This window comes from Rattus norvegicus, chromosome 3, assembly GCF_036323735.1.
Source record: "Rattus norvegicus strain BN/NHsdMcwi chromosome 3, GRCr8, whole genome shotgun sequence".
NCBI lineage: Eukaryota > Metazoa > Chordata > Mammalia > Rodentia > Muridae > Rattus > Rattus norvegicus.
This window is the reverse complement of record NC_086021.1, coordinates 186509763-186529509: the sequence shown is the minus strand read 5'-3', so window position 1 is coordinate 186529509 and position 19747 is coordinate 186509763. Positions and strand designations below refer to the sequence as shown.

The following is a 19747-nucleotide window of genomic DNA, read 5'->3' as shown; positions in this document are numbered from 1 at the left end:
ATAAATGATTCTATGTAATCTAAGCCTGGCTTGGCGAAACACTGAGTTCATTTATGAGTGGTTGTCCCAACAGAGAGTTGTCTCCCCTGCCATTTTGGGAGGGGGCAGGGCTTTGGGTGTCTAACAGGAAGCAGTCTACTTAGTGCAGCCTTGCGCATTCTGGAAGCCTCTCCTCCCCTCCACTAAGGCATGCTAGGTGCCTCCATCTTGTGAGGGTCTCCGATGGGTAATCATGGTTGCGCTGATGCCAAAACAGCAATTGACTTGCGTCCAGAACACATCAAGGCAAATGCTAAGTCACTGGGTCCATGCGCCATCCTGAACCAGGAATTTTGGCCGTTTGAGTCTCCGTAGATTCAGTCTCAGTTCTAGGGAAAGGGAGATGGCCCAGTGGTACCCCTTCTGCGCGCATGTTCCAGCTTTCCCACTTCCGTTCCAATGCTTTGCTGGCGGTCTTTGCTAAACTCAAGAACATTTCATGTGCATTTACGCAATGTTCATTTCAACTGGACTATGAGGAAGGGATAGCATCCACGTGGTATTTCTCAGCATCTAGCTGACAGTGAGGTCCGAGAAGCACAGACTGTCTTGGCTCCATGTGATTTTTGGCTTCTGGTCACAGTGTGTCCTTATTTTGTTTCTCCTCTCTCTGAGACCCTGGTGATACTGATTCCGGAGCGGAAGAGAGAGGGCAAAATGACTGCTTGGACCCCAGCAGCCCCCGAGATTCCGTACTCCACTTCGGTGGAGGGTGAGTTCCCACCCCTCTCCTGGACCTCGAGAAGGTAAAGGGAATGTCTGAGTTTCCTCGGGCAAGTGCCAACCGAAGGTTGTGAGTCCCAGAAAAGAGGTGCTTGCAGCAGCTTACTTACAGAATGATGTCTTGCATATCAAAGCAGAAACTTCTCTGTCGCCTGGGGGGCTCTTTCTCTATTTATGAGGGCATTTATCTTTTATCTCGCCCCTGTGAACAGGCCCGTGAGATCCACAAAAGATGACATCATTTGTTCCAGTAGCACTCAGACTGCAGCGATCCGGATTCCTTCATTTTTTTTTCCTGTTTGCTATGGATATTTGAAAAATTCTAATTTGCTTTGATATTGAATTAGCTTTGTTTTTCTGCTACTAGTATAGAAGCGTTGGATAGGGAAAGTCAGAAAATTAATAATTCAACTCTTCTTATTTGAGGCAGAGTCGCTGAAAACAAAATAAGAAGGCAGCCCATGGCTTGAAGGAAGGCACGGGTTCAATGAATATATGTATGGCCATGTGAACCACCATGCTGTGCTACAGCACTTGGCTGCCCCAGCTTTTCAGATGTTCGAAGGACTCATGAAAGACTGATCTAGGACGTTCTGGATCCAAGTACAGTGCACAGTTTCAGTATGGCTGGTTCTTGTTTCTAGTGAATTGGGTCCAGAGAACAGAGAATGCCCTAAGCTTCAGGAGCCATGGCGTCCTTCCACTAGGCCTACTGCTGGTCTCAGAGATCAGAGAGTCTGCTTGCTTCTGGGCACCTTGACTTCCATTCATGCTTGTCCTAACATTGGTACAACCCAAAGAACTCAAGGCAGGTATAGGAATGCTGATGGAAACTGCAGCTCAGGGCATCCCAGACCCTAGGCACAGTTTGGGAAGGGGTTTGTAAATATGTTTCACTTCGAACGCCTGGTAGCACAGAGAATCTTATAAGTGTTTCACACAAAACTAAGAATAAAAACCTCAGAAACAATGTACTCTGTACAGAAATGTATTAAATGTATAATTGATATTGTAAGAAAGAAAATCAGAGTCTCGGGGTGGGGTTTCTAAAAAAAAAAAAAGAAAGAAAGAAAATCAGAGTCTGGAGAGATGGCTCAGTGGTGAGGAGCACCAGCTGCTCTTCCAGAGGACGTGGGTTCAATTCCCAGCACCCATATATTGGCTCACATCCATGGGTAACTCCAGTCCCTGGAGATCCAATAGCTTCTGTCTTCTGTGGACACTGATATGGGTGATACACAGACATATGTGCAAGGGAATCATCCAAATACATCATATGAATTAGTTAAAAAAGAAGTCACTACTGTTGAAGATGAAGCTTACACACAGTCTAAGCCTTGGATCCAGGCCTGGAGTTCTTCATTCCGGATGCAAATGTGGGGAAGAGCTTAACCCACAGGTACTCAGTTTCACATCTGTCAGTTTGTGGACACGGCTCGGGCTCCAGTGTCCCTGACAATAATTCTGATGTAGAGACAGGTTAATTGGAGATTGTGGGTTTCTTTTTCCATATCCAATTCTGAAGTAAATCATGGGTGCTGATTATTAAATTGTTTAACATTCTTAGGGCTGCTCCGATGAGGGCAGCAAGATGAGGAAGGGATAAAGAAAGGAAGGGAGGGAGGGGAAAAAGCCCAGAACGAACGGTTAGAAGATAGGAAATTAACTGCATAGAACATCTGGCAACAACAAAGTGTGAAAGCTAGCCTTTATAAAACGTAACAGTGCAGCCTCTGAACATTAAAAATCAGTTCTATCTCTAACACCAGAGCACACAGTTAGCTCATACTGTCTTGGAAATACTATTCAGAACACCCAAACCCCCAGAAGATGGTGAAAAATCAGTGGGGCAGAAAACCAAAATCTAAAAACAAAAACCTGAATATAGAGAGGAGACTCTGGCAGGACACAGGGGATTGGCTAGAATGGAAGGAGGGAGGGAGAGGGTAACAGGGACGCACATGTTAGAGCCACACCACATATAATGCGTGGAAATGTCATGAAAAACCTACTGTGTATGCATCGTGCATGTAAATAAAAAGCAATGATGTGAAAGATAAACATGCCTCTTGAAAAAAGAAGCTATAAATTGTTCATTAAAAAGTAGAAGTAAAACCAAATACACAGTGAGGTGTGCACAGACAGAAGGCTTGATGTCTTGATTAATGCAGCAAAATATATTTAGCAATTTTCAGTGGTCAGATCTCACTGTGAGAAACACTTCTTGGTTAACGGTTCTTACAGTGTGATGGGCATCTGAAGAAGCAAAGAAAGGAAGGGATGCTGGAACCCAAGGAATAGAAGGGATCTCAAAGGATGTCCTTTCGATACCTCAGCAATCTCTGGAAGGGAGGGCAGTTGTTAGCGGGCAGCCAGCAAGGCCTGTTCTAGGAAGAAGGTGGTGGCAATTTCCTCTGAATTCAAACACTGCTGAAGGAAGGCTCCTTAAGATTCAGGCAGTAAACAGCCCAGGTCCCAGGAAGGCCCTGTCCCATGTTATGTAGCTAACCCCTACTGCAGAGAGACCACTCTCCAAACAGCAGATCAGCCTGCAGAACTTTGCAGAGAGCTCCAGGATACAGGCTTCGTGAGGCATGCTGGGATTCCCTTTTCAGAGCTGTAGGTCACAATGAAGGACCCTGAACCCCCAAGCCAAGGCCCTAAAACTGAATGGGAATGTCAGGCAGCCAGCTTTTGGGGCTATGGAAGAAAGACAACTGATCCTGGACACCCAGAAGTTGCAAAGATAGGCAATAGATCCTGTAGGTCAAAATAAGAAGCAGCTTATCCCAAACCGAGGACTTCTCCTCTTTCCTCTTTCTCCCTCCAAACTCAGCCCTTACATATTCTTACACACGCTATTGTAAGTAAAGCCGCAGGGTTACAGGCCCATCAGGTTGGATTTGGTGGACATTTCTGTCATTGTTCCCTGTTTGGGGGTAAATAGATATTTGTTGATTTCTTCAGGAAAGGTCACACAAAAGAAGGTGCACCCCATTCTGTGCTATGGCTGGGCTCCAAACATGTGTTGCACATGCACGTTCTGGGGTGTCAAATTCTAAGCAGGAGAAGCGTGTGTGTGTGTGTATGTGTGTGTGTGTGTATGTGTGTGTGTGTGTATGTGTGTGTGTGTGTGTGTGTGTGTGTGTGTGTGTGTGTGTGTGTGTGTGTGTAAGGTGATTCATAATGCCTCATTGCTGTAAGAAGACACCTTGGATACAAAGGAGAGATTCTGGTTTAGCCAATAAATGCTCAGTCTGCTCTTCTCAGTGCCAAGAAATCCAAAGAGAGCAGCGGTGGGGCTGGACACAAATGTGAGGTGACTGGTGTGATCCAAGTGGCTCCGTAAAGGTGGTCACAGAGTAGGAGGTCATGGTGCAGAAGGTCACAATGTAGCAGGTCGCAGTGTAGATGGTTACAGTGTACTTGGTGGCAGGAGCTCAACTCTGGAGACAGTTTGATGGTTTCTCCACCTGTGCAAAGTCAAGGAAAGGATGGGATGACTTCTGGTTTGGGCCAGCACAACTGGAAGGAGATTTTACTCTCTGAAGCGGAGAGAAGGTGGAAGGACCGTACCGTGTCGGATGGCAGGTAGGAGGTGTTTGTTTCGGAGTCTGGGAAGTTTTAAGGCAGTTTGAAGCGATTGTGTTGTTAACTGACTATGAGATTCTGGAGTTGGAAGGAGTGTGGAGTCTGCAGTAAGCACAGGTGGCTGAAGTGTATCAGCACGTGGAAGATATTTGGACAAGTGGCTCCACAAAACCTCAAGGAAGCTCTTGTCAAGAGTGGTCCCAGAGCCGGGGGCGTCATTTCTTAGAAGCACATGCAGATCTTCAGACCCAGCTCTAGACTTACTGTGTTGACAAGACTCACAGGGCGAAATGAAGCAAGCCAGTGCCTCCCAGCCACAACTCCACTGATTCTCCACTTCCCCTCAGAAGGAGGGTTGCTCTAAGCACTGCGTCCTAGGAGCTGCGCAGGCTTAGAGGGTAGAACACGGGCATGAGGAAGAGCCAGCTAAGAAGGGAGAGAGACCATGAAATCACACTAAGAAGGTGGATGTCTGCTGAGGATGAACGTGTTGATTTAATGCCATCCGAAAACAAAACCTCAGAAGCTGCAGAGCTTGACAGCTGACTCAAAGCATCCTCTAACAGCGTAAAGGGCGGAAGATGGATCTGATGGTTGTGAGAAATCCGAGTGTGGAACTAATCTCCGTGGAACTCATGATAGCGGTGGGAGATTTCTATTTGAATGGACTAGCATTTCACCCAGTGGGAGGGGAAGGCTGCTTAACAATTGGCCAGACATGTGGAAAGAGATAATTTTAGGTCTTTCCATAACGCATATGCAAAAATATATTCCAGATGGACTAGCGGCCTGGATGTGAGCAGGGATTGCTTGAAGGAAAAAAAAAAACTAAGATAATATCTTTATTCCGGTGTGATGGTGAAGAACTCATCGAGAAAACAGATTAATAAAATGTGAACCCAGTAAAATTTAGAATGCTTGGATGGTCAAGGCCAGCTCCACAGATCAGGGGTAAGGGTTTCTCATGGCTCCAGAGACAACATTTGATATCCAGAATGTCAGAAATATGAAAATAAACGACAGTAGAGAAGAAAAGATCTAGAAAGACTTCAACGGGAAAGTCCAAGGGAAGAGCATCAAGCATGTGGGACTTGCAGAGGAACGAGGAAAAACACATATGAAAACATTAGTCCCGCCTTTCCTGACACGCTGGTCGCAGGAGGGAAAACCTCCAGTTGTAGCTACAAACCTCCATCAGCCCAGCCCTGACATGGTGCAGCTTTTTTGATTTGCAGTCCTGGGCCTCAGAAGGTGGCCACCAGCCTCCCAGGGTAAAGCCGTGGTGCCTCAGAGCTGTCTCTTTCTAGAGGTTTTGAGGGAGACTATTTGCTCTGCCTTTCCAACAGCTCCATCCACATTCCTTACATTGCATGGCCCAGGTGAAGCCTCTATCCTTAGCACACGTGGCCCACTGTCTCCAAGGCTCTCCTAACCTTCCGTCACCCAGTCTCCTTCCTTCCTTACAGGGACCCAAGGGCTGACTCAGCTGGATAATAAGGTCTGATCAACACACTCATGATCCTTCATACAATCCCAGCTTCAAAGTCCCCAGAGAATCTGGGGAGGTGGCTCGGTTGGTAAAGTATCTGTTTTATGAGAATGGGGACCTGGATTTGAATCCACGGCCTCTGTTAAAAAGCTGAGTGTAGCTTGGTACTGGAGGCAAAAACACAAGGACAGTTGGAATCCACTAGTCTGCTGGTCTAAACAATATGTGGACTCTGTAGGTTCAGCAAGAGACCCTGTCTGAAATATATGGAGAAGTGATTGAGGAAGACACCTGATTTCAACTTCTGGCCTCTACACGTATGTATACACACACACACACACACCACATGTACACACACACACCACATGTACACACACACATACCCACCACACACACACACACAGTATACCACACACACACAGTACACCACACATACACCACACACACACCACACACACCACACACACACACATACCACATATATACACACATACATACACACATACACACACACATACACACACACCACATGTACACACATATACACCACACACATACACACACAGTATACCACACACAGTATACCACACATACACCCCACACACACCACACACACCACATGCACACGCATCACATATACCTACACATACATACACACATACACACACCACACACCACATATCACACACACCACATATATACACACATACAGAGTACACCACAGATACACCACACACACACACACACACACACACACACACACACACACACACACACCCCAGACTCCCAGCAATTAGGGGATGAGAATATTGCATCTGGAGCATGGTTTAGCCCACCACACATGCTTTGGGAAGATGCCAGCCACCAGGAACCCCACACATCTTAAACCACCACAGTCTCTTGCAACGTTCCAACATTGTATAACCCTGAAATGTGTGCACAGTTCAATCTCTTGGATTTGATTTGGAGATGTTATCATACAAACAGGCAAAGGAGCATTCACAAGGCACCCTTCGAATCGAGAAAAAGAAAAGAGAGAAGAAAACTGGTTCTCAGAAAATAGACAAGCTAGTTATCTACAAGAATGAGAGATTTATGTACCATCTGATGTGGTACGCTGGGAAGATAAATAATATCAACATCTATCAATAATATTATAATGCAAAACATTTTGCGAAAGGAAAGGTAAGATTGCTCTTAGGTGATCATAGAAGTGCAGACAGCACTGTGGGTGTTGTTAATGGACGCATACATGTTTTCAGCCTAATAAATCTGTTTAGTGTTGACAGTTTCAGGAGAGAGAGAGTTTCCAGGGACAAAGCTGGGGGATGACGCAGACCCTCCTTCTCTGCACCTTCCTTAAAAGTCTCACACATTCAAACATCGAAACAGAATGCCTTGAGTGCCAGACACACCCTTATCTGAGTAGCTGACCAGCATTCTTGGACCCTTAGCTTGGGCTAGCAACTGGTGCTTTCCAAAGACACGAGAGTCACCAACTGTCATGCCCAGCATGTGAGCCCTCTCTGCTGGTCTCAGCACCCAGGGTATTCCTTCAGACTCACGAGCATCCTCCCTACTCTGCCTGTCATTATCTGGGTCTCACTGGTCATGCTTCGATCCTCCAGGAGAGGTCCCATAATGAAGAATGCCCAACACAAGTACATTCTGGAAATGCATGGCCCGTCCCGGACACCCCTGCTCCATGCCTCATGCACCCTTCTCCATCTCTGTGTCAGAACATGCTTCCTTCTTCTCTAAGCCCATATCCCTGTCCTCACCTTCCCCAGCAGAGGAAGGTCTCTGTCCCCTTGTGCTTCTGTCGCTGCTTGTTGCGCATGTCTCACCTGGGTCCTGCTCTGCCTTGGGGTCTGGCCTTTGCCTTTTGCTAGCATGCAAAGGCTTCCTGACTCTGTGAGGTACCCAAACAAAGCTGCATCATCACCAACTGTTACCTGGATGTTCTGGAAGGCCACTGTCCAGGAGCCCACTCTTGCTCACCATGTCTGGTCTTCCTTTTGACTCCTGAGCTAGCACTTGGGAGATGTGTTCGGGACATTCCGAGAAGGACCCTGGAAGCCTCAGCCCTGTCAGGAATGGATGCATCCCCGTGTCCGTGTCTTCCTGTCCCACGGTCCTGTTCTCTGCCACAACCTGCCTGCTCTGGAAGCCACAGGCACTATACCCCTTTCTTGGTATTTTCAGTTTTGCTATGGATTTCTTCCAAATGAAGAACAAGAAACAATTCTTCCCGCCATTACCTCCACAGAAGCCATAGTCCCCCTTGTTTCCCCCTCATTTCCCCCTATTTCCTCTCATTTCCCTCTCATTCCCCACATTTCCCCCTTCAATGTCCCACCTTCATCCCTTTATTCTGCAGTTCTTGTTATTTCTGTAAAAACATGTCCTGTTTCTCCATTTTAGGGTGATAACATATGTTCTGTATCATTATATATTGGAAGCACACGATTTTCCTTTTGACTTTACAGGGGATTGTAGCTAAGGGGTGGCATTGAGTCTCAGGAGAGACTTTGGGCACCATTGGACTGTGTGAGGTTGAAAGACAAGAGCCTTCAGATATTGAAGTAAACATATTTTGCTTTATGCCATGAGCCTATGGGGCCAGTGGCTTTAAAATGGCAAGTTTAAATGAGAACTCTCTCCCACAGGCTCCTGGAAGAGGCCATGGAACCTTTAAGGATGCGCTCTTTCAGAAGGAACAATGGAGGTAGGCTTTGATATTTTATAACCTTATCCCATTTCCTGTTCTCTCGCTCTCTGTCTCTTTTCTCCTCTCTCCCTCTCCCTCCCCTCCCCTCTCTCCCCTCTCCTCTCTTCCCTTCCCTCTCTCCCCCCTCTCTTTCTCTCCCTCTCTTTCTCCCCTTTCTGCAGATCAAAGTGTGACCAAGTTTCTTGCTTCTGCCACCTCGGTGCCCTGTCTGTTGCCGTGGTTCCCCTGCCCCATGGACTCTATCCCTCTGCGACCATAAACTGAAATAAAGCCCCTCTATCTCACATTGATTTTTTTTTTTTGGTCTTACTATTTTATCACAAAAAGCAGAAAAGTAACTACTACACTTCCCTACAGCATCAAATATTTATCAAACAGTCAAGATTCCAGACGCTTTCAGAGACACATCTATATTTAATTTGCTTGAACCAAGACTCAGGATCGTCTATTCTGCCTCTGGCTGCACAGTTCTTGTGTCTCCATCTTCCCTGTCCCCTTCAGCTCCTGGTGATGTGTCATGGAGAGACCCACATCATGTCCTGTAGAATCTGTCGGATTCTGAATGTTATGGGCAGAATGTCTTGAGTCACTTAAACTGGTTTGTGTCTCCTATATTTCTTTCTCACTGGTCACTTTTGAATTTCAACAGGGGGGTTTTTGGGTGAGAGGAGAAAGAAGGACAGGAGAAGGGGAGGAGAAGAGAGAAAGAGGAACAGGAGGAGAGAGGAGGAGGGACAGCAGGCGGAATAGAAGGAGGGACAAAGTTAGGGACAGGAGAATAAACAGGAGGAGGGAGAGGAGGAGGGACAAGAGATGAGAGGAAGGCTTCCTGCAGGGACCTGTACTGTGTTAGATGAGGAAAATGGCTTCCACAGGGATCTTCTTTCTGACAGGGAAGGATAGAGGATTGGTATCTATAGGGACACTAATGAGCTGAACTGTCCAGGTCTGTTACCTGCCTGGACTCATGTCATGTCAAGGTGGACATCACAGGATGTTCTACTTGGGAAGGAAAGCCAGGCTGCCCTTGAGAATCACATCCGTAATGAAAAGAAAGGCCAAGGAGGTCTTAGAAGATGGAGCTGGACTCTCAGGACTGTGATCGCTCAGCCTGACCTACTTTCTGCTTCCAAATGAGTGTTCTCATTTCCAGACCTAATTTTCCTTTATAAAGAAGGCTTCGTGAGACATTTGTGCTGTCAACACTAAGCCTCACCAAACTTGGATTTGCTCCTGATAACTGCTGCGTGTGCTAGGGCAGGTGTGTGACTTTCTCTGTCTCTGTCTCTCTCTGTCTCTCTGTCTCTGTCTCTCTGTCTGTCTCTGTCTCTGTCTCTCTCTGTGTGTGTGTGTGTCTGCATCTGCATGTGTGAGACAGAGAGGGGGAGGGGGAAAGGGGAGGGAGAGGGAGTGGGGTAGAGAGAAAGAGAAGGTCTTGGGATGGTGCACACATATCTGGCGTGATTTCCATCCCAGGATCCTGACTTACTTAATTTTGACTCCTCCCATCACTATGTTACCCATACTCGGCTTTCAGGAGGGTGTGCCAGAGCCCCAACTGGACATCCACCTACCTCAGCATGGCCTAAAGCCCAAGCAGCCTCCAATTTTCCACCAGCAGGAGCCAGCAGGTAGGTGCTGGCCCAGCCCTACCCCTCTTCTCTGAGGAGCAGAGCAATATAGATGGGATTTGCCTGTCTCTGGGAGCTTTCCGCCAGATCCCCTGTGATTGCTCAAAGTGTGTGCTTAATCGAACAGCTTCTTTCATAGGTCTGAAGTGAGGTTTATAAAATACCAGTGCGTACACATGATCACGGGTGTAGCTTGCCTCTGCATATGTGGGTGTGCGTGTACACCCGCTGAAATGGCCTTTTCATTAATTGCAACTTGTAGTTTGGCTATTTAAAAACAAATTGGCTTCCAGCAAATTGTCGTGTTTTGGCAGGGAACTGGAAATAGACGGGGGTAGGCTGCTGCCGCATGCTATGATAGTCATTAATCAGAGCTTTCGCCCGGTGACTCCTTCCATGGAGCCTGTGTCAGAGAGATGGGTGGACGAATGGGTGAAGGGCGGCCTGGCCCCCTTTCTTACACATGAGGGGCTGCTGGAGGTAGAGGAGTCGTCATGGAAGCTGGGCAGAGTGTGGCTTCCTTCATTCTGTCATAGTACGCAGAGCCTTTGAGTGCACAAGACACTGACTAAGGGGCAGAGAGGCTGCAGGGATCAATGTGTTAATAGGATATGGATCCTGCTTGGGGGCCGTTGGTGTGCAAATCCAGTGAGTCTCACAAATACACATTATCTGTGCTGGATACAAGAGACAGAACTCAAGTCTCAAGCATCGGGACACACCTTAAGGCAGATAGAGAAAGTGGGCGGAGTCCAAGTCACTCAGCCACCCATTAACTCACTCAGTCACTTACTCTCAGTCATTAATTCACTCACTCAGTCACAGAACCATTCATTCATTCATTCATTCATTCACTTATTTATTTATTCAGGATTTGGTGAGAGTCAATTATGTGTATTCTAGGTACCTGGGAGAGTATGGACTCTGAGAAATAAATCTGATTCCAACAGAGGGTGAGGGGTGGGAAGGGCTTTCTCCACGTTTCCTCCTTCCAGTTTGTCTTGCAGCAAATTCTGAGTTCTAGACTGCTGCACTCTGAGCTTAAGTTGTCTGTAGATTGTTCTGTTAGTCCTCATCTTTCCAAGCTGACCTTGTAGGCTCAGGGACAGCAGTGGCCTTCATGCCAACCTAATCCCCTTTGGCCTGGGCTTTTAAGTCTCAGCTTGGGCCTCACCTCCTCCCAGGAAGTCCCTCATAGCTCAGTAGGTTCCCCCTCCTTCTCTCTGCTGTTGGGCTGTGTGGCTTCTGTGAATGTGTCTGACTTCAGCATGGAGAGAGAGCATGACACCAGACATGTTTTCTGCTGTGCCCTCCTTTTCCCCAACAGGAAACCCCCAGCCCATGTGTATAAGAAACAAACATCCTGGCCAGGTAGGTGGACGGTGCACTGTGTCCCTCAGCACTGCAAAATCTGGGAAAGGAGGCAGAGAACTGAGGAAGCTGGCTGGTGTGCTAGAAAATCAAGATTGGCTGGCAAGACAGGTGTTCCCATAAATTTCCTAGAGAGAACCACAAAGGTTTGAAAAGGCAATTCCCATTTCTTTTTTTCTTTCCTTTTTAAGATCTCTCTCTCTCTCTCTCTCTCTCTCTCTCTCTCTCTCTCTCTCTCTCTCTCCCCCCTCCCTTCTTCCCTCCCTCCATCATCTATCTATCTATCTATCTATCTATCTATCTATCTATCTATCTATCCATCCATGGTCTTATCATGTAGCCTTGGCTTACTTGGAGCCCATTATGTGGACCAGGCTGACCCGGAAGTCACAGAGATCAGTGCATCTGCCTCTGCCTTCTGAGCGCTGGGATTAAAGGCAAGTACGACTGTCTCCAGTAAAATATGCATTTCTGTATGTTGGTTCTATTACAAATTCAGATAATTGTGGTGTCTCTTTCTGTAACATCAAATGGCTCAAACAACTGTGAATATGGATCATTGACTAATGCAAGGCATTAAAGATCAAACAAATATATATATACATATATATACATATATACATATATGCATACACACACACACACACACACACACACACACACATATCACCAAGAGGACAACACACAAAAGTTCCCTAGGATTTCTGTGCAATGTGGAATGAGCTAAAAGAAGGGAAGCAAGACCCTCCCCCCCCACACCTCTCCTTTCTCCCTTCCCCCCTTCCCACCAAGGAATAAGCAAGAAGCGACCCATGCAGACTCAAGAAGGGCTTTTCCTGCTCTGTCAAGAAAGCAAGCACCCAGTTGAAATTTCTGTGACAGGGACATTGAAGTGATGGGTAGGGTTGGGTCGCCATCTTGTGAGTATGTCCCCGTACCAAGAGAGTGAGACCAGAGCAGGAAGACCAGAAGCGCCTGAGTGTCTGGGAGCTTCCTGAGACTAAAGTGCTGGCTCGCTGCCTCGGCAACAGTATGAATGAGAAACTAATCTGAGCCACTGTGGTGTCTGAAGGCTTGGATCACCATGGCCTAGCGGGTTCCAGCTGGTACTGGCCAGTGGGTGAGGCCCCAGCATTTGATCACTTAATTCTGAAATACATTATGGACTAGCTCTGAGCTTGGGTACTGCAGAGGAACTGGGGAGGACTCTTGTTCAGGCTCCAGCACCTCCCTTCACAGGCTCTCCTCCCTCCTTCACCCTGGGAAGCTTCAGAGGTCACTGTAATGGTGGATAGACAGCAAATCCTGGCTTCTGGTTCCTCTTCCTGAACAATGCCATTTGAAAAGATTACAGCTTAGCTGAGGTTACTGCTAAACAGCCTGGGTGGGGCTTCTCTGCTCTGGCTCGGCTCCCAACAGGACTGTGTGCATAGGGCAGTGGAGCAGCAGCCCCTCCTCTTTGCCATCAGTAAACTAGAGATGTAATTCAACGACAAGTGATAGATATTCCCCAAGCCCATGGAACCACACTGGCCCTGGACCTATCTCACACTCTGGGATCTGAAAACTTTCACTCTATGACTTCCGTGAGACACTCATCTCCCGAAACACTCCTAGAGATGTGCAGGGCTCCATTGGTTCAGGCTTCCAGCTCTGCTTTCCTTCTGCGTAGCTACTGACCACCCTGTTAGTAACATCCCATGATACTACACCTGCATGATTGTACCTGCTCCCTCGGAAGCTTCCAGACTGGCTGAGGAAGTGAAGGGCTTGCCATGAGGACTAGAGTTTATCCCCAGCACCTATATAAAGACCTGGGTATGGTTTCATATGTTTAGCTGAGTGTGTAAGCTCCAATCTCAGTGAATGATCCTCTCTCAAAGGAGAAGGGGGGTATAGAGAGGGACTTCAGGTGAGGGGACAGGGGAAGGGGGCGGTGATCAGGATGTAAAATGAATGAATGAATAGATAGATAGATAGATAGATAGATAGATAGATAGAAGGAAAGATAGATAGATAGATAGATAGATAGATAGATAGATAGATAGATAGATAAAATAAGAGAGCAATTGATGAAGAAGACCCTGGATGGTGAGCTCTGATCTCCACATGTACACAGGCCCCCCCACACCCATGTTCAAATATTCAAGTGAATACATACACATACCCAAAACATCCATATGCCTTTGTTAATTCTATCATCAGTTTCTGCTTTCAGAGGTTATTGACTGAGCCATGTACTGAGGTATGATGCTAGATACACCATGTACCTGACGGGAAAGCACAACTCTACTCTCTCAGCCCAAGAAGGGAGATGCTAAGTTTCCCTGGAGAAGGCATGTTGGGGACAGTTTTCCCAGACTGCCAACAATGTGCTTAAGGAGTCACTGCTTGGCCATGACAGTGGAGGAAGGCAGCTCTATACACTCTGCAATTGTGTCCTGGCCCCAGCTGACAGACACATTGTTTCTAAACGTTGCCTAGGCTCCCTTGTGGGACACTCTTACAGTTGAAGAACCTTACACAAAAGCTGAGGACTAGGTAATCTGCAGCAGGAATCAGCACAGCAAGGCCACTGAGAGGAACAAGGCACGAGGCCTGAGATGTGAATGAGCTCTTCCAGAGCCCATGGGGGCAAGCAGGGAGTGTGCAGAGGCTTTGGAGGCCAAGGAAGTAGTCCTGAAAGGAAGAGGGCGGGTGGTACTGACTCACCCACCTCCCGCTGGGCAGGCAAAACAATGTTTCCTGGGATTGTTCCCTTCAAAGTTTTCTTTCACTGAGAGATTTAACAGATAGCGGTCTCTCTGTGTGCTGGTGACAGGTAAGACAGTCTTATTTTGTACAAGATCAGGGAAGCAATAAAAACAAAAAATTTGCATCTTTCCTTGGCAGCGTGAGCCACTGTGGAACTGGGAGGAGGGGTAGACTGGGTTGGGCCTTTGGTGAAGTAGCTTCCTCACTACCACCAGGAAAATCACAAAGTACCTGTGGCTTCCAGCCTCAATTTCCCCAGAATCCCATAATTTCTGGCAATCATACCTTATGTAGTAGTGCATTGTCTTAAGCCAAGAAGGGCTGGGATAGTTTGTTACACACCAGCAGCCTGTGATAGATTCAATTCTACACCTGCATAGCCAGGAAAAGTGTGCAGAGAGACCTGAGCCGTGGGAAATCAAACTTGGATTTTTCAGTTTATACTTTTGAACATATTTTCCAAGCATGTCCTTGTCTTGGAAAGCATTTTGAAGATGGGGGTGAAGGGTGGGGAGTGGGGGGAATTTATTTAAGCTCTTCTTAGCTTGCACCTTCCAAAGAGCTATTTCGGGGCTCAGCTGCACATTCTCAGAACATTTCGGGGGTAAAACTGAGGAAAGGGCCTAGAAATGAAGAGGATCAAGAATCCATTCCCTTGTGGTATACAGATTCATGGCCAAAGCCCAGCATTCTACGTGTGTTGTCATGTGGGCGCCTGGGGCTCCAGGTCTTACTCTGAGGGATTTGGTACTTTCTCTTTCTTTCTTCCTTTCTTTCTTTCTTTCTTTCTTTTTTTCTTTCTTTCTTTCTTTCTTTCTTTCTTTTTTTCAGTTGTTGACTTCAGGGTCTGGCCATTTGGAGTTCTGAGACCCCTGAGGCCTGTGTGAAACTCTCTGTTTTTCATACCAAGAACTCTCTCAGCCGGTGTCAAAGGCCAGGAGGTGGCCATGTCTGTTCAGGTGCATTACTTGGTTTTCTGTTCTATGGTCCAGATGTCTGATCTCATGCTGACACTGGATGCTGCTGTCCTGTGAAAGTCTGAGCAGGGCTGGGCTGGGTTTCTCTTGTCTTCTGCATGGGTTGCTCGGATCTTGGTGTCTCCATAGGATTTTTTGTTTCACACCAACCCCTGACATTACTAATGATATTCTGTTATGCTTGTAGACAGGAACCTAGCATAACTGTCCTCTGAGTTCTATACCCAGCAGTGGTAGCATCAGCAGATACCCATAGCCAAACATTGGACAGAGGTTGGGGACACCGGTGGAAGAGTCAGAGGAAAGATCAAAAGTGCAGAAGTCGTTGGGAACTCCACATAAAGACCAAGAGTCAATAAACCTGGATCCCTGGGAGCTCTCAGGATCTGAGCCTCCAGCCAAAGAACAAACACCGGCTGAAACAATGTGGCAGACAGTTAGCTCAGTCTTCATGGCTGCCCTGTCTGGCCTCAGTGGGAGAAGATGCATCCAATCTGCTTGGGTTGAAGGATACTCAAGGGGGTCCCACCCTCTCAGAGGAGAAGGAGAGGAGGGATAGGGGAGAAGGGACTTGAGGGAGAGCAGCATTTGGGATGTAAACAAATTAATTAATTAAAAAAAAGAAACTTGTTTGAGCTCTGGTTGAATGTATATGGACCTTATAGATCACTGTCCATGTTACAGGCATTTTGCCAAACCAATTCTTCACACTCTTGAACACGGGATATCTTTCCATTTATTTCTGTCTTGTTTAGTCTCTGATTATATTATGTGATTTTTCAGGGTATAGATCTTTCGCCTTCTTGGTTAAATACATCCTTGAGTATTTTACCGTTTTCAGTGTTATCGCAGGTTGGATTTTCCTCTGTTCGCAGTATAAAGAAACAACTCTTTTTGTGTGTGTGTGCTGATGTTTTATTTTACTCTGCAGCCTTCCTGATTTTGTTCCCTGGCTCTAACGTTGAGGAGGGAGGCTTTAGGGCTTTGTACACACAGAGATCGTGTCACTCTGATGGGCTATCTTTTATTCCTTCTTTTGCGTGATTTCTTTGCTTCATGCCCAGAGCCAACAGCTGCAAAAACAAGCAAGCTAGAACAACAGCAAACTAAGGAGCTGCACAGTCAAGCTCAGGGGTTATTGTTTGCTATGCACTCTACCCACCGAGCCACACCCCCAGCGAGTATTTTCTGTAGTCGCTTCCTGAGTTTCTGAATCAGCAAAGATCCCCCGTACCGCGTGCACAGCTGTATCCGTCTGAGAGTCTACCCCCAAATCCCCCGCCCCTTCCCTCCACCTCAGATGCTCACAGTGTCCCCCATCTTGGAGTTGATTCCAAGGAGCGTTCTGATAACTGCCAATCAGATTCTTAAAGGAAAATTCTCCCCTTGATTATATCCAAGCTTAATGAAAAGACAGGTGTGGAAAATATTGTCAAAGAGGCCAAGAGGCTGAAGCCACAGCTTAGCAAATGCCACAGTTCCCGTCATGTGGAGGACATTTCTAGGGTGCAGAGATAGAACGGTTACTTTCTGTATGTTGTGATGCCCTTTGGCTTTGTGCCTTCTTCTATCTGAGGACATTCCTGTAGCATATTTCTGTATTTTTACTGTGTATCTGCATTCCAGCTTTATTATACATGTTATAAATGTGTGTGTGTGCGTGCACACGCCTAAGTGTATGTCTGTGCACCATGTACACTCAAGAGTCCACAGAGGTCAGAAGAGGGCACTGGATTTGCTGGAACTGTAGTTACAGGTGGTTGGGAGTCACCATGTGGATGCTGGGAACCAAACCAAACTCTCAGGTGTGCTCTGTGACAGTAGAAAGTGTTCGAAAGTGCAACACCATCTCTATAGCCCCTATATTGGGTTTTAAAGATCTATTCTGTGGGATACTCTACCCAGCTTTCCTACAATGTCTCACATTACCACTGGGTCCTACATTTCAGTGTCTATTCATTTAGTTTTATGAAGTTCTATTTCATTTCATAAACTTGGGTAGCCTCAGTATATGTGTATGTTACTATTTCCATGTATGTATGTATGTATGCATGCATGTATGTGCATAGCTTCATGTTCAAAGACACTCAGGTAATATACACACGCACTCATACACACACACTCACCGTACATGCTTACATATACTCACATACAGTATTATACACACACATTCACACACTCACACACACAACACACTAACTCACACACCCATGCTCACATATACTCACACAGGTTCTCTCTCTCTCTCTCTCACACACACACACACACACACACACACACACACACTCACTCACATACTCACATACATACACAGGAATGTTGTTCGCAGGAAAATGGATGGAATGGGAGACAGTCGTGTTAAGTGAATTAAACCAAGTTCAGAAAAACAAGTATGTTTTCTTTAATTTCTGGTTACTAGATTATGTCCAGACACAGGAAGCCATGTGCTCTTACAGAGCTGTCAGGAAAGTTAAAATAGTGACAATATTTAGGGGACAAAGCTCTGTGCTGCTGTTCTTTGCTGTCATGAGTTCTGACCCCACGGTTCATTTTCTCTTTCTACAGTATGAAAAGATGGTTCAAGGCACACACACTTCCTTCAAAGGAGTTCATGTCCAAGCTGTCCTCTGAGGCCTCTAGTGCCCCCTTCTGTAATAAAGGCCAGAGGGCAAAAGGGCCAGTTGAAACCACCAAACTCGTTTCTGGTGTTCTGGCTTTGTCATCTGTGATGGTTTGTATATGCTCGGCCCAGGGAGTGGCACTATTAGAGGGTATGACCCTGTATAGTAGGTATAGCCTATTGGAGTACAAGTGTCACTGTGGGCGTGGGCTTTGTCCTAGTTTCCTGGAAGCCAGTATTCTGCTAGCAGCCTTCAGATGAAGATGTAGAACTCTCAGCTCCCCCTGCACCATGCCTGCCTGGATGCTGCCATGCTCCAGCCTTCATGAAGATGGACTGAGCCTATGAACCTGAAAGCCAGCCCCAATTAAATGTTATCCTTTATAAGACTTGCCTTGGTCATTGTGTCTGTTCACAGCAGTAAAACCCTAATTAAGTCTCCATCTCTAGATGCCCTCCTATTAACTGCTTAAAGAATTACTGAAGACCCATAAGCTGGAAGGGACAAACAGAAGCTGTTCCCAGAAGAAAAGGGAAACCCATGCTTTCAGGGAGGACTCTTGCTTTCCACCTCCTCAGATTCTAGGGATGCTCTTGGGTTTCCTGCATTGTCTCCTCCCTCCCCATGCCGCTGTGACAACATTTGAGGACGTGGGTGGCTGAACTCCTTTCACTGGGGATACAGAGGTTTTAGAATCTAGACACATGTTCATAACTACTCCGGAAATCATTCACGCTTCCTGTTAACTTCTCCTCAGTGGCTGAGCCCAGAGGGCACTCGGGCTAACCCTTGATGTCTCAGTGCAGTTTCATTCTCTAACATGGTTAGCGTTTATTGATAAAGAGTTGAGGTACTGACTCCCAGTAAATGAGCTTCTAATTTGTTCTGTCCACAATAGGAGTGTTCCAATGGGCCAGCTTTAGGCTCTGATGGCTCTGAAGAGAACAGCAGAGGTCCGGGACCTTGTTATACTCTATGGAGATGTCAACTCCCTGGAGGACCGGGGAGAAAGAGGCCACCTTGGAGACATTCTGAGCTTTTGGGTTGGTGGAGGCCAGGGATCTCTCAATAGATTCCAAAAGGATTCACCAGTCAGCTTCAAGGGCGTTGGGTCAGACACAACTGAGCAAGGCATGGCTGTTAAGAAGGCTAATGACAGCCCAAGGTAATGTCTAATTAGGCTCTGAACCAGCAACTCTCAATCTCTCTCTGAGCATTGGAGTTCTGGTCCATTACTCAGTCTTGCAGAAGGCTCACTGGGAGGCGGGGCTTCTTCCTGGAAACTTCATTCACTATGCATTTATCTAATGAAAAAATAGTTTTTTGTTTGTTTGTTTAACCCTTGAGGCACAACTCAGTGGCTAGTGCTTCAGTCTTCCAACTACACAATGCCACAGGGAGCTGGGAACCCCTGGTTCCCAACTCAATATCCATGCATATAAGGCTGGGAGATATCCCGAGAGTGTGGAGGGCTCCATTTCTTCCTAGTGCTCCATGGTCAATACTCCCCATTAGCACCGTGTGGCTGTATCCTGCCTGGCAGTCTGCCAACCACATGGTTCCCATTCTCATCCCTTAGGTTGCTAGGGAGCAGGGTTGTGCCAATTCCTCTGAGGTTGCCAATCATGTGGCAAGGGAATCAAACCCCTCCCCCATGGTTCAATGAGCAGATGAGCTGACTGCCAGCTTCTAGCTGGAGGCACAGCCCCACACTGGGAAGGGTAGGAGACACTATCAAAAGTCCAGCCCCTTGAACCTCAACCCCCAACCCACTGCTCCAAAAGTGTAAATGGCGGTCATTTGTGGCCCCTCCCCCCCAG

General features: G+C 46.8%; 1 pseudogene; it reads left to right on the top strand.

Moving 5' to 3' along the window:
• Positions 1 to 19747, top strand: part of Tada3-ps3 (transcriptional adaptor 3, pseudogene 3) — a 70309-nt pseudogene that overhangs the window by 25407 nt on the left and 25155 nt on the right.